We start from the raw sequence: 13,634 nt of genomic DNA, 5'->3' as shown, positions 1-13,634 counted from the left end.
GTCCCTCTCTAACAGCACAACCAGGCTATGGATCACACTGATCCCCTCCCTTCTCTCCTTTCAGTTATAGGAGGCCAAAGTGATTTTGCTTGGTAAAAAAACCCCTCAACCCAAAGCCTCATAAAAAAACCCCAAACTCCCTCTTCCAGCCAAATGAGGTATTTTTATAGGGTGATATTTTGAGGGAAGCAAACATCATGAGAGACAGCAAGCACCAAGAGAGCTGTACGTGATGTGTGATAAACTGAAACTATAGCGGGTTGGGGTGGTTTAACTGTTTTAGCAGCCAGCACACAGATGCAGAAGGGTGGGAGGATGGGGGGATGGACATACAGTCCTGCTGCCCCTCAGGACTCAGCCTGTGATCAGACTGACCAGCAGGTGGGTCTCTGACTTCTGCTCCCAAGACTGCCTTGCCCTCGGCTCTGCCCGTTTCCTTCACTTTTGAGGGTTCTGTTTCCTGCCCTGTGGTGGATGGATCTGCAGGCAGAGCTTCCTGTCAGGCATCAGTTGTGGACCACAAACCGAGGCAGATCAATAGTCCCACTGCTGGGACTTCCTTTTGGTCAGTGCCGGGACTTGGTGGCCAGGTCCTGGAGTTGTATCAGCTTCCCTTGGCTGGAGGTATCAGACTGAGCCAGGCTCAGCCCCTCTTGGAAGTGACAAGGTTTTCTATAGCATCCTGTTATTGGCAATGTCTCCTTTGTGACAGACACAGACAATAGATATGCTGGTTTCCCTCTGCCAGAGGAGAAGCAGCTGTAGATATCTCCTCCATGCAAATATGTGCAGCCAGGCAAAGAGCACAGCCACCTGCAAGTCTTAGGGTCCCCTCATGAGTCTCCAAAGGCCTCTCCAGTTTTCTGTTCATGAATCATTGTAATAAAACCGACTTGCTTCACTCTTTCCTTCCATCTTTAGAATGAAAAGGATATATAAAGGCAAACCCCCATTACTTCTAAGTCCTCTTCTTGGTCCCAGCTTGGTGTTGGGAGAGTGCTTCCCCATTTGTTTTATAACTTAAAGCTGAAGGATTATGTTCAGTCTTTGGCTATCCAGTTTCCTTTCTCTGCTCCTTCAGAGAGGATGATTCTGAGATAAACCTGCTGGAGGAGACTTGGCCCAATTCTGTGCTCCAGCTCTGAGAGCTGGTGCCTGGCAGCCTGCGTACGTCAAACTGCTGGTCAGGCAGGAACTTTCTCAAGCACTGTATCAATAAAAATGGATATATATACTGTTCCTGGCCTCATAATGGAAAAAAGATATTTTTATTGCACTGCTTTTTTTATTTTTGTTCTTACCTTTGCAAGCACACATGGGTAGTGTGACAGGACAGAGACTGTGCTGGGAGGTGCAGATGTTAAACTGCTCAAAGTAGTGAATGTTTCACCATTTTGATCAAGAGCGTTCTTAAAAGTGAGGAAAATCTTAGTATCAGCTTGAAGCACAGAGCACTTTACATTTCAGTTTGCCCCTGAGGCCGAGTTAGACACCAGTTGTCCCCCACATCAGGAGCGTGCCTGGGCTGCCAACCTCTGACAGCTGAGACCCCTGGCAGGGCAGGGGGCAGATGCCATCAGCTCCACCTTTGCAATGCCCCTTCCTGCTACCAGAAGGCACTGGCATAGTCTAATGATCTATTACTGTTTGATGTAATTGAGGAAAAATGCTGTATTTATCTTTTACTGGTCTTAACTCAGTTTGAAGTATTTGCTCTCATAGCTTGACGAAAGTGCTGTCTAGAGAAGTTAACAATAGAGGATGTTTATACAGGAATGGAGCCTCCCAAGGAGGGAGGTGGGTGGAGGACGTCTTCTCTAGCTGTCATTTTAATTTCCTGATCTTAAATGATTGGTTTCAGCCTTTTAAGAGGGATGTGTGTTGGATCTGTGCTTTGCCACTGTGGTGGTGTAAAGTGAACAAACTGATGCCCCTGACCCCACTCATGGAGGCCCTTGAGGCTCAGAGGCCTGCCATGGATTGGGTGGCCCTGTCTTTGGAAAACAGCTGCTGGCGGGAGGGCCCCTTCAGTTTAACAATGGTAGGAGTGCACCAGTGACACGAGAGACATGTTCTGCCTTCAGTGCTGCCCGGTATGGTACGTGCCCTACAAGAGCTATAGGGCAGTTGAGTGTGGGATCCTGAACCTTCTTACTGCTCACACCATCACAGGGGTTGCACCCAGCCCTGTAGCAGCACCCAAACATCTTACAGTTCTGCAGTGGTACTTTGCCAACCTGCTAGCCAGGAACAAGAACAGAAAAAGACATGCTGGCCATCCTCTGGCAGTAGGGACTGGAACAGTCTTGTTTTACCAAATGCCCTGCCAAATTTATGCATCAGCACAGCCTCTTTCCCTACCCTGAAAGCCTGAGAGAAATTGTTGCATCACTCTTCTGCAGAAATCACCTTGGAGAGATGGAGACCTAAGCAATTTTGGGGCACAATTACCTGTGTAAAGACCTCAGCAACAGCCTGGAAGATAGGTGTGAGCCAGTAGACTGGAAAGGTCATTCCTGCTGCCCATGGTACTGGACTAAGGTTGGAAATATTGATGGGGCAGGGTTGTTTATACCAGTGAGGGTTGCATTATAATGGGGCTAGCAGATGGATGCTTAATATAAAGGGTTATCCAGTGCTGACCTGCACTGTGGGCAGCCCTTCTGAGGGCGGGCATGGAGGGCCAGACAGCTCCCAATTTGTCTCAAGTGAAGCCATTATTCTAGTTGGACTTTATAATAAAGTGTGGGATTTGCTGTGTTAGTGGGTATGGGATTTATATAGAAGACACTGCACACAAACAGAAGTAATTTTGCAGGTTTTCATGATTTGACTAATATTTCTGGGCGAAAAAGGCTCTTGATAGTGATGCTTATTTAAAATTTCTGCTAGGTAGCTGCATCCTGCTGTGTCCTGCCCTGACCCTACATCATTTTCAGCTGTCACCAGCTGTCCCTTGCTCCTGCCTTGTGAGCTGTGTGAAACAAAACAAGAATAAGTATAGTGTGAAAGTGTGAATGGCCTGTGCTGCAGTCCACCTTCGGCCTCCCTCCAGGAACAGAGGCTGTGAGTCAGCAGCTCTGGAGACATGCCCTGTGCCAGCTCCAGGAGGGGCAACCTGCTCCCCACACCAGCAAAAACCCTGCATGGCTGAGGGGCACCAGGCTCCTGGTGTTCACTAAAGCAGCTGGTGTGAGGTTGGGGCACAGAAATGCAAAGCCTTTTTGCTGTCTCTTTGTTGTTTCCAAATGGATGGCCTTGGACTTCTGGGCAGGCAGTGCCTGCTGAGCACGCTGCTTTCCTCTTCCCAGAGCAGCAAGGGAATGGGGAAACTCTTCCTTAACTTCCTCATACGTCAGAAAGTCTGTTAATGCTGCTCAGCCTGGCTCTCAGACAAGCTGCTCAAAGTCTGAGCCTGGCTGACTGCAAAAAATGTTACCCAGCTTTTGGTCCGTGGCTTTCCTTTCCTTTTTTGATTTCCCTCTATTTATTTATTTGTTTGTTTCATACTGAGTAGAAGGAGCATTTGAATCCCCACCAAAGACAGATTTTAGGCAGCACAGAACATATCCACGGCTTTCCTGTGGTCAGAAGAGGCCAGCAGAAGGACTGTGCTGAACTGCAGTGACTTGGGGGGCCTTTATTATCCATGTACATCAACATTGGAGCTGACAGACTGCAGGCAGCAAGAGTGGCCACAGGTCCCTCTGGCTGCTGCTGGACTCATGCCCCCTCTGCCTTTTCCTCTTCATCAGAGATATGGGTCTGTGTGTGTGTATATGGATATATCTGTCTGTCTGTCTATTTTCTACCTACCTACCTACCTACCTACCTACCTACCTACCTACCTACCTACCTACCTACCTACCTACCTACCCACCTACCTACCTATTTATCACAATGAGTAACAGAAGCAACATTAGGCTTACCTTCGGGTGCCTGTGTTTTTCTTGGCACAGTGTTCATTTGACCTCTTCCTGCTCCTCAAGGAGAGGAAGTTGACTGAATGTTTATTACATTTTGTAGATTACATATGCTCATCTACAGCATATGTTTACAACAAATTTATAGATCCCTATAAAGGGGCTTTCAGGTATTATATTTAACTAATGTGGCAGAAATTATATCATTGCAATAACTGCCTGGCCTTTAGAGGTAAAACTCAGTGCCAAGGATTCCCAGATGAATCATCTCTGATAAGAACCAGAAATGACATAGGCCATATATTGTATGGTGAATTTGTTTGGATTGGTACCTTTAGGGTATTCAGCCTTGCCAAGTCTCTGTGGTGCTGACACAGTTTATTACACATTTTCATTTATTAAGAGATTATTTGACTGCAGTTTGTTGTTTTATTGTACAGCAGGTGATAATTTTACACTAAATTAACTGTAACATCTCTGTTAGGAACAGGCCGAAGAGGCTTCTTGCTATGATGCTAAATACTAAGTAATGGCTTTTATTCATCAAGGGAGTAATTTACTGCCATGTGCAGGGCTTGAATAAGACTCTCCACCAACCTGTTATTAGTCTGTTCATGTTCATGTTAGGGTTAATAGTCTTGTGCCAGTGCAGGCTGCCTCTTAAAAACAGATATCTGTGCTTAAATCACATAACTTGCTACTTTCAGGCTTGACTGAAAAATGGTTTGAGGCTACCAAATCTGCACATATGCAAAGAAATGGCCACCAAACTCTGGAGGTGGGTGATGCCTGTTCTGTCAGCCCACAAGCTTGTTTTTTAGCATCGAAGAGGTTATAGCTGGGCAGGCAAGAAAGTGAAACTCCTTGCACAGTCTGACTCTTCAGTAAAATAAAAAGATGTTGTTTCCATTCCTGGCTTAAATATTTGTTATTTCAACCAAAGAAATAATTCAACCAGAAAATAATTTTCAAACCCTTTATGAAAACAAAGGAAAAAATGAACAACAATAACCATCCCTCTTTTCCCACAGAAATCAATAACTTTTGAAGGAAAAATATTTATTCAAAAGCCCTTTTTTCCATTTAAATTAGATTACAGATGAAAATAATTTGTCTATCCTTTAATGAAGTCCATTATACCAGACAAGTTTCATAGTCTGTCTCACACAGATACCATTGAGTTAAGCTTTGTGTAGGGAGATGGGAATTCCACACCAAATTGAATTGGAGACTGAAGCAGGAACAATTATGGCTGCAAATTATTAAAGCTTTGCTATATTGGAAATTCACAGCATGTTTGTAGCAGTAACTTACTATTAAGAAGGACCATACTACAAAGCTAAAAAATGCAGAAAAAATTCAGAACCATATTGCTTTGATCACAATTTCATATTTAGAGAAAATAATCATTGGCAAAATAATCCCCTTCCCAACTGTGCCATGGATTAGCTTTGGTTAATGCTAACATTTCCTTTCTATGGAGCACATCAAGGGAAAAATTATCAAATAAAATCTAGGGCTGCCCAAGTAATTCACAGTAAATAATGTACTCAAGGGAAGCCCCTGACACACACACACACACACACACACACACACACACACACACACACACACACACTCTCACAATCACACTTTTTTTCTCACTTAGGACTTTTCTGAGATTCAACTCTGATTTCCAGTGAGTGATAACTTCCTGAGAGGGTGGCTGTGAGTCACACACACCTGCTCTGACTGGACAAGCAGATGAAGTGTTATATTTCTAGCTGCTGAAAAGCTGATCAGAGCTCCTAAATTAGGTGTCCAGTATGAAGTTTTTTATGATTAGCTACTCCAAATTGTCTTCTGAGATATATTTTCTAGCGCTTCTTTCAAAATTTGCTCTCAAAGATCATTCTGCTGCAAGCTTGTTAGCTGGAGTGCTCATGGAAAGCTGCTCCCAAAGCAATGAACATCCACACACAGAGAATATGAAAATATATTCCTAACTACTTCTTTGCAGTATTCCCTATATCTAAAAGCAGTGAATGTGTTTGCCTATTTTGTTTATTTGGTGTTTGTTATTGGCTTTAGATGAGGGAATGTGACACTATATAAATGGATGTTGTCTTGTTGCCTTTTGGAAATGATGACTGATTACTCCCCCCGCCCCCCCTCTTCCAAGTTTTTTAGAGTTTCTGTTTTCTGTGAAGGGAACGTGCAGCAAATTTCCAGTTCATCCTTAATGTGGGATGTGGGGGTTTTTTTCAAAAGTAGGAGCAATATCAGCCTATGAAACAAAACTCTCCTGGGCCCCCGGCCTGGTAGTTAAGTGTTTGAGAGTGGGAGGCTCTGCCCGTGCATCCCAGATCAGGTGTGAACTTTTGAGGGAAAAACCTTCATCTTTGGGAGCAAAGGAGGTGCATGGGTTGGACTCGATGATCTCGGAGGTCTTTTCCAACCCAATTGATTCTATGATTCTATGAGATCGTGTGGACACCACAGGCATACCTGCACAGAAGGGTTCCTTGAGAATGAATCCTTTGCTGGAGAGCTACAAAAGCTGCTGCTCCTAAAGCCACCAGCAAAAGGAAGATGAGCAAATCTGGGAATAAGCTGAGATTCAAACAAGTCTTTTGTGTAGATTCATCATAATTTTTGTGCATAGTTGAGAATTTAAATGCACTCAATCCTTCAAAAGAAGTTTCAGTCAGTGTGTTTTTAGAGGGATGTGGCCTTGCACCTGGACTGGAACCTGCAGGTCCTTCTGCCCTTGCCTCAGCACCAGCCAGTGATGTACATCCCTGTGGTTTTTAGCTGGCACAAAGCAAAACAGGAGCTTCTAAAGCCCTGAGAGATCCCCAAGCTGGGGCTGTTCTGCAAGGGCCCTTGGAGGTTACAAAGCCCTGCTGTGTTCACACAGGGTTACAAACTAGATCATGCCTACTTTTAACATCCAGCAAAATTATTAGAACCACTACTGTTATCCTCTGCAGGGCTAAACCCCCCCTAAAAGGACAGGGTATTGTGGGTCATCCCATAGAAAATGATGCTTGGAGGTTGCACCACAGTATATGCTATTACATTACATTTCTACACGTCTGGCATCCCTGTAGCCTGTTCAAAGAACTGTAAGTAAAAGCTGAGCTGCTGATGACCACGTTACAAATGAAAACCTTGATTTTATTTGATGGTGTAAGACTTAAGAAGAAAATGGGGGAGAAAACACAGAGCAGAATAAATTTTATTAGTAGAGTAGATGTGGCAGAATAATTACAGTTTCTGGGAGAGTGTTGGTAATGGCATAAGAAGACTGGAGAAGAAATAGCAGCTTAAAATTTGATTGTCTGTTTGGGGTGATAGTAAAGTCAAGAGTGCCATTTCCAGTCTAAAATCCCTATCTCCAATACTAAAGAGCATTAGAGCCTAAATAAGGATTTGAATACAAATGTCTCCAACTCCGTCTCACCAGAAAATTAAAGGATCTGTTCCAGGAAATACAGTGTCTGCATGAAGAGACCCCCTAGATCTATGCCTTTGAAGCTTAAATTTTAATTTAAGATTAAAAAAAAAAGTTGCACAAGGCCCTGCAGAAGTCTGACACAGTATCCTAGAAGAGGTCCTCTGCCACTGCCATCTCAAGCAGAGCTGGGCTGGGGGTCTGGCCTCTCACATGCCTTAGAGAGGCAACACTGCCCACGGTGATGCTGCTGATGCAAGAGTGATTCAGCTGTGAACATGGAAAGAAATGCTGAATCCTGGAGACAAGCGCTGAATCCAGGACATGCAGGATGGCACACAGGCTGGCTGAGCCTGACTTGTGCTGGCTTAAAGCCAGACACACATGGTTTGGGGTAAGGACGATCTCCCTCCGTCCAAATGCATTGCAGATTATGGATGATGTGGGCTTTGCATGAGTAATTTTTTCTTTTTCATCTCAGTATAAGGCAGCCCAGGAGACACTATCACGTATGATGAGAGCATTTTTCTTTTGCTCTGTGTTTCATTTAATTGAAAATGCTTTCTTAGCAGCCCAGATACACGGGGTGACCACTTCTACTATTCTCAGCATTTTACATGATTGTTTTGCCTGTCCTCTTTTATGTGCAGGTTTCAGTGCACTTGGATGCACCAGGCACAGCTCACTGCTTTAAGGACATCTGAATTGGGATAAAATAAGACACTGGGTAGCTTTTACCATTGTGCCTTTACCTCCTAATGTATACAGGGCTGGCAGTAGGGTCATCTTCAACAGGTGCCCATGGGTGGCCCTATCAAACAAGGGGCTCAGTGCTGGAAGTGCTGTGTCCCAGCAGCAATGCTGGCAGAGTCCTGGGATGCAGGGCATGTTATTGGCTGAGCTGCTGGGATCTGAAGCTGGCCCATGGCTCCAGTGCTGGGCCAGCTGCTGTTGGGGTTTGTGGCCTCTGCAGCGTTCTCCCTGGGTAGATGTCACAAGCACCAGGAGACTCTGCCTCAAAGTGACAGTGTGGATTCTCTGCTCTGCAAGCAATTCTGAGATTGAGTTTTGGTTTTATTTATTTCATTTTATAAAATACTAAAATTTAAAAAAAATAAGCCCAAATCATAAAAATTACCTATATCCGAAGACATTTCCAGAGAGCAATATTTCCCTTTTGCTCCTTCTGGGCAGGGTCACTGTCCCTTCAGCTCATGGTGCAGCAGTTTCCATTTTGAGGTCTGAAGTTCTTGGGTCAGACTTGGACACAGGAACCTGTCCAAAACAGAGGCCTCCTAAGACTGGTTCATGGACCACTTGCAAGCTCCCTTCCAAGGTGTGTGTATGCAAATTCACTGATTGTACTCCTTGTCTTTCTGGAGCTTGTTGTGCAACTAAAGATTGGTTTCTGAGTGATCCTACTGTGGATCCCAAGTCCTGCAGGGAGACATGCCAGTATGAGCCATATTGGTACAAAGATCTAGTAAAGGGTCAGCAACTTCATTTTAACCTGTGAGAGATTTTGTGCACCACAGCTCAGCTTTGGAGCAGAGGGCATGGAAACCTTTGGTGAGGGGCTGCTAGAGGTAGATGAGGGTTCATTTTTTCACCTGGAGGAGCTGCATCTTTCTGAAGAGGTAAGAGCCTCTGAATCTCTCATGTGAGCTCTGGAAAACATTTTGAAAATTTTTTTCTTCTTCAAATAAAGAACTCATTAAGTTTTCTGTTGCTCTGAGTCCCCATGCCTCCCATTCCCAGAGGCATAATATTGAGCCTAATCACCAACTAGAACAACTGAGGCCTTTATTTTGGTGTAAAGCTGCATGAAAAAAGAAAGTCCCCTGTGTATGCAGCTGTAACACTTGCATAACTGTAAGAAATATGGAGAAACTCACAACTGATTTCCAAATCTGCATCTTCCTTTTCTCCTATAATGAGTGTGATGCATAATTTACACAGGCAAGAAAACATATGAAGCTGATTGCTTTTTTCTTTCTGTTTGTTTTCATTCAGTTGCAGAAGGGCTGGAACTGCAGAAAGCTGAGATAAGAGCCCTACCCCTTTTTTGCAGTGAACACAATAAGGAGGATGAAGAGGAACTCAAGGTGCAGCTGTAAGGACTTAGTTGGGTCTTTCCAGCAGCTATCAAAAACCCAATATGACTCGTCTGTTTCCTGTCTTGAGAAGGAGGAGCATGAGAGCCACGGTGTGAATGCTCAGTCATGTTAGGGGCAATCACAGCTTCAGCCACTGAGGTACCTGCCCACACCCACGACCGGGGCAATAAACTGCTGACTACAACCAATATTATAAAAATTCCTCCCTGGATGCCTAGACACGTCGACAGTTTTGCATATGTCAAAAACTCCCTGGCTAATGACGTATTTCCTCTTTGGGCTGACTCATGAGCTGCTTCTCCTGGTTGCTATGAAAGTTGGAAGCACTTTAAGGCTGCCTGCTGCAAGTACATTTCATGAAAAGAGAGGAAGGTGTCAGTATTATTTCTGGATGCACGAATTTGACCCTTTCACTTTTGCAGTCAGTAAGCTTTGCCACTTTGACACTTATTAAATAGCTTGTTAGTGGCAGAAGCAAGGGCAATAATATTTGTGTGTATAATTTAAAGCAAACAATCTCCGCTGTTAATCCGGCCTTCGCGGCCTGAAGTAAACAACCACATTTCAAGGGAATGCTGCTGTGAAAAGGAAAGGTCTGTGGGGTGCTACTTGTTTTTAAACATTGAGACAAAATGTTCAACAATGTAAATGCTCTAAGCCCCGTGTTGTTATGGGAAGATAACAGCTCCATTAATTAGATGATCAAATATTACTTTATTAGTATATTCTTATATTGGTCTGGCATGGCTTGTCCTTGTTTATGAGACATGTGACTCTCTTCTTTTGAGCATTTAAAATATTCCACTGGGTTATTTAATGTAATTGCCATAATTCTCTAATTCACACATTTGCCTCAATGTTGTGTGTTGATTATGACCTGGTTCAGGGTATTTATCTGTGCTCATTTTCAGCAGCTTTCAGGGAAAGAATAAAAGGTCTTTTCATGATGTCCAAGTCTGCCACTCTGTCAGATCTTGTTTTCTCTCCCTCCTGAGAAGAGGTGAGGCTTGTGGGTCTGTGTACTTGAGCTCATTCCAAGTTAGCACCACACCAGCACATGGGCAGAGGGAAAAGTGAGAGAAAAGAGGCTGGATAAAACCTTTAGGGCTGCTGACAGACAGACCAGGAGCCGACCTAGCTCCCCTGCCACTGACTTCTGAGCAGGGGTAGTTTATATGGGGATGGATAACCTTCCACTGCATCTGTTTACTCTGACCCCCAGGGCAGTTAAATCACCTTCTGAGCTGCTGATGGCCAGAGCTTACAGCCTGGGGGTCTAAGGGAAACTAAAATCACTGCTAATTCACCTTGAAAAATGGGCTGTAGGCAGAGTGCTCAGGGGTTTAACAAGAGCCAGAGTGGGGAGCCAGGGGATGGTGTCAGAGCTCTGCCAGGAGAAGTCACCCAGCCCTCGAGCCAGCTCCAGGCTGTCTTGCAGAGACATGGGCTGCCCAGGTTGGAATTGTTGGTGGATTTAAATCAGTCCTAGCACTTCACAACACAACCTCTCCCTCTAGCTCCCTATGCAGGGCAAGTACGCATTTGTGTATCATAGAGCTCCTTCACAGTCTGCAGTACTTTTAACACATAATATACATGTTAATCTCAAAGCAGGATAGACACCAATTAACACTGCTCATTAATGAGGGCACAATCAACTTGCATGACCTTGAACCACTGAGTGCACACAGTGATGTGTGAATGAGAGGTTAACTGCAGATGACAGCTCATTTCTTTTTGCTCTTCTGCCCAGAACATCCTGCCAATATACATATTATAAATAACATGTTCTTGTGATGGTAACAGGGGGCATTTCAGAAGCCAGCATCGCTTCTTCGTTTTAGGAGTGATTAGATGATATTTGGGGTTTCAGCCTTTATACCATCTATTACCTTGGCTGCTGGGATCAGCTGTTTCCCCACCAGGATCTCCACTGCTGGTACCCTTGACTGCAACCCAGTTCTGTTTTCTGAATTAGAAAGTTGAATGTGAAACGGATTAATATAAAAACCTACAGAAAAGGGTAAGTGGCATTTTTGACGTTCCTGAGCCACCCATGCCCATGTGACTCACAGTTCATGACTCGCAGAGCGGTGCCATCGGTAATTCACCCACACACAACCGTGTCAGACACTGCTTTTCCATGGAAAAGGCACAGCCAGCAACAAAGCTCCGTTAGCATCACGCTACCTCCGCTCTCACACAGATTATGCCACATCAGTGTTCTTTCTGTGGGGAATATATTTACTTGCTGTAAGGAGCCATCTAGTGAGGGTTTACTGCACATAAAAACAAAGTAACTGTTTCTATACTGTTTCCAGGCAATTCTGAAAGAAAAGGTGCTATTTTTTTCCCTTCTTACCCCCCCCCCCCCCCCCGGCCTCCACTCCATGTGCTCCTGACGCACTCCAGCCACAGCTTGGGCAGGTGAGGCTGTGCAGGACGGAATGCTCATTCCTGCCGCTATCCCTATACAGAAGACAGGGAGCACATGGGCTCACCCTCGCTCAGCTCTGCTCTCAGGGGACATGCCGGGAGTCAGGCACAGTCCCAGAGGACCTGCCTTGTGCACTGGCAGGAGCGAAAGCAAAGTGTGTGGGTGGAGAATACAGGGAAGGGCCATGCTAGGCAGAAGTGAAAGGCCTTAAACTTGGTCCCTTTTTACTGTACAGGGAATTGAACGGCAGAGCCAGCCAGTGAAGTGCCTTCTGTCACGCAGGCAGCAGTGGCATAGCTGGGAACTTAATGTCATTGACAGAAGGTTGAACCAGAGCCTCAGTCAGCAGACAGATAAAGAGAGTGGTGTTTGAATGCTGGGCACTTCTTGCTAGTTTGCTTTTTTTGGTTGGTTTTTTTCTTTAAAGAACAATGAACTTGTGCAGATGTAAATGCGAGAGTAGAGTTGAAAGTGTCCGTGCCCTGTGGAAATCTGAAGTTACTGCTCCTGGAGCATCAAAAGCACGGCTACATTGCAAATCCATATTGTTAGGAATTGTACAGTCTGCAGAAGGGACCACACACACTGAGTTAAATATTAGCAAGACAGGGAAATAACAGCAGTTCTTCCGGTTAGAAGTAAGACTTCTGACTTCAGGTTAGAAGTAGGATTTCATGTTATGCTCTGAAACTACAACCAGTGAGTGCAGGAGGGTGAAGGGGCAGCATCATCCATTTTGGTTGTACTGAATCAGCCTCCAGACTAAAACTGAGCAGGTAGTTGAGTCTCCATCCAGGTGTACCTGCGATGCTCCAAAGCAGGTGATATTCTGGAGTTTCCATCATGACATTCACTGTGGAGTCTCCTCCAGCCCCTGCAAGCCTCCTGAGGTGGGAGTTTGCAAGCAAGCAGCTGTGCAGCACTTTGAGCAGCCTTATGCTGTGCTGGCACTGGAATAATTCTCTCCATCTCCTGTCTATCTCCAGTGCTGGTTCTAAGTAGGCAGCTTTTCTTCCCCTTGGTAGCTCAGCTCTGTGCTCTCCCACATTGTCCTCAGCTTAATTCCCCTTGGCACAACTGGCCAGCCCTTGGTGGGAGAGCACCAAGAGAGAGCTACTCCAAAGGGCTGGAAAAAATGGGCACACTGGAGGAAAGAGACTCTGAGACGTTTGACACTGTGATACACAATCCACAGGACAGTCATTTTTCATAGCTGCACTGCATATCAGGATAGGGAAAGTAATCCAACTTTAATAAACAAGTCTTTATTCTACAAAACCCAGACACTCTCTCACGCACAAGAAAATGCTCTGAATTATGAATGCCTGCCATTTTACAATAGCTATTCCTTGCTTTTAATTTTTCCCCTGAAAATACAATCAATTAATTATTTTTTTTTTTTACAGTAAGAAAATCCCCATTTTTAGTTGGTGGAAATTATTTGACTACATCAATGATTAATAGGTTTAATGTAATAGCTGAAATGGAAATTTAAAAAGCAAACACGCCAAACAGAGCTGAATGGATTTGTTATAATGATTTCATTAGGGATTTTTAAAAGTTTGCTTTATACTTGCAGTTTGTTGTCAGAAGGAATTGGCTGAATTCAGTCAAAATGGTTTGTTCTTTGTCTGTCCGTGGTCACCATAGCTACCATTTCAATCTGTTAACATATGTGGTATTATTTTGTTCCTTCCTCTTAAACTCTGTTCACAGATGCT

General features: G+C 44.5%; 1 protein-coding gene across 1 annotated transcript in view; it reads left to right on the top strand.

Moving 5' to 3' along the window:
• The window catches only part of TECPR2 (tectonin beta-propeller repeat containing 2), a 106,509-nt gene extending 96,085 nt beyond the window's left edge, over positions 1-10,424 (top strand). Inside the window, exon 20 of the transcript XR_011697987.1 lies at positions 9,373-10,424. The gene's annotated coding sequence lies outside the window, so the exon portion shown is untranslated. The remainder of the gene's footprint in view (positions 1-9,372) is intronic.
• The last annotated feature ends 3,210 nt before the right edge of the window (positions 10,425-13,634 follow it).

Source organism: Pithys albifrons, chromosome 6 (assembly GCF_047495875.1).
Source record: "Pithys albifrons albifrons isolate INPA30051 chromosome 6, PitAlb_v1, whole genome shotgun sequence".
NCBI classification, from domain to species: Eukaryota; Metazoa; Chordata; class Aves; order Passeriformes; family Thamnophilidae; genus Pithys; species Pithys albifrons.
This window is presented reverse-complemented; position numbering and strand designations above follow the sequence as displayed.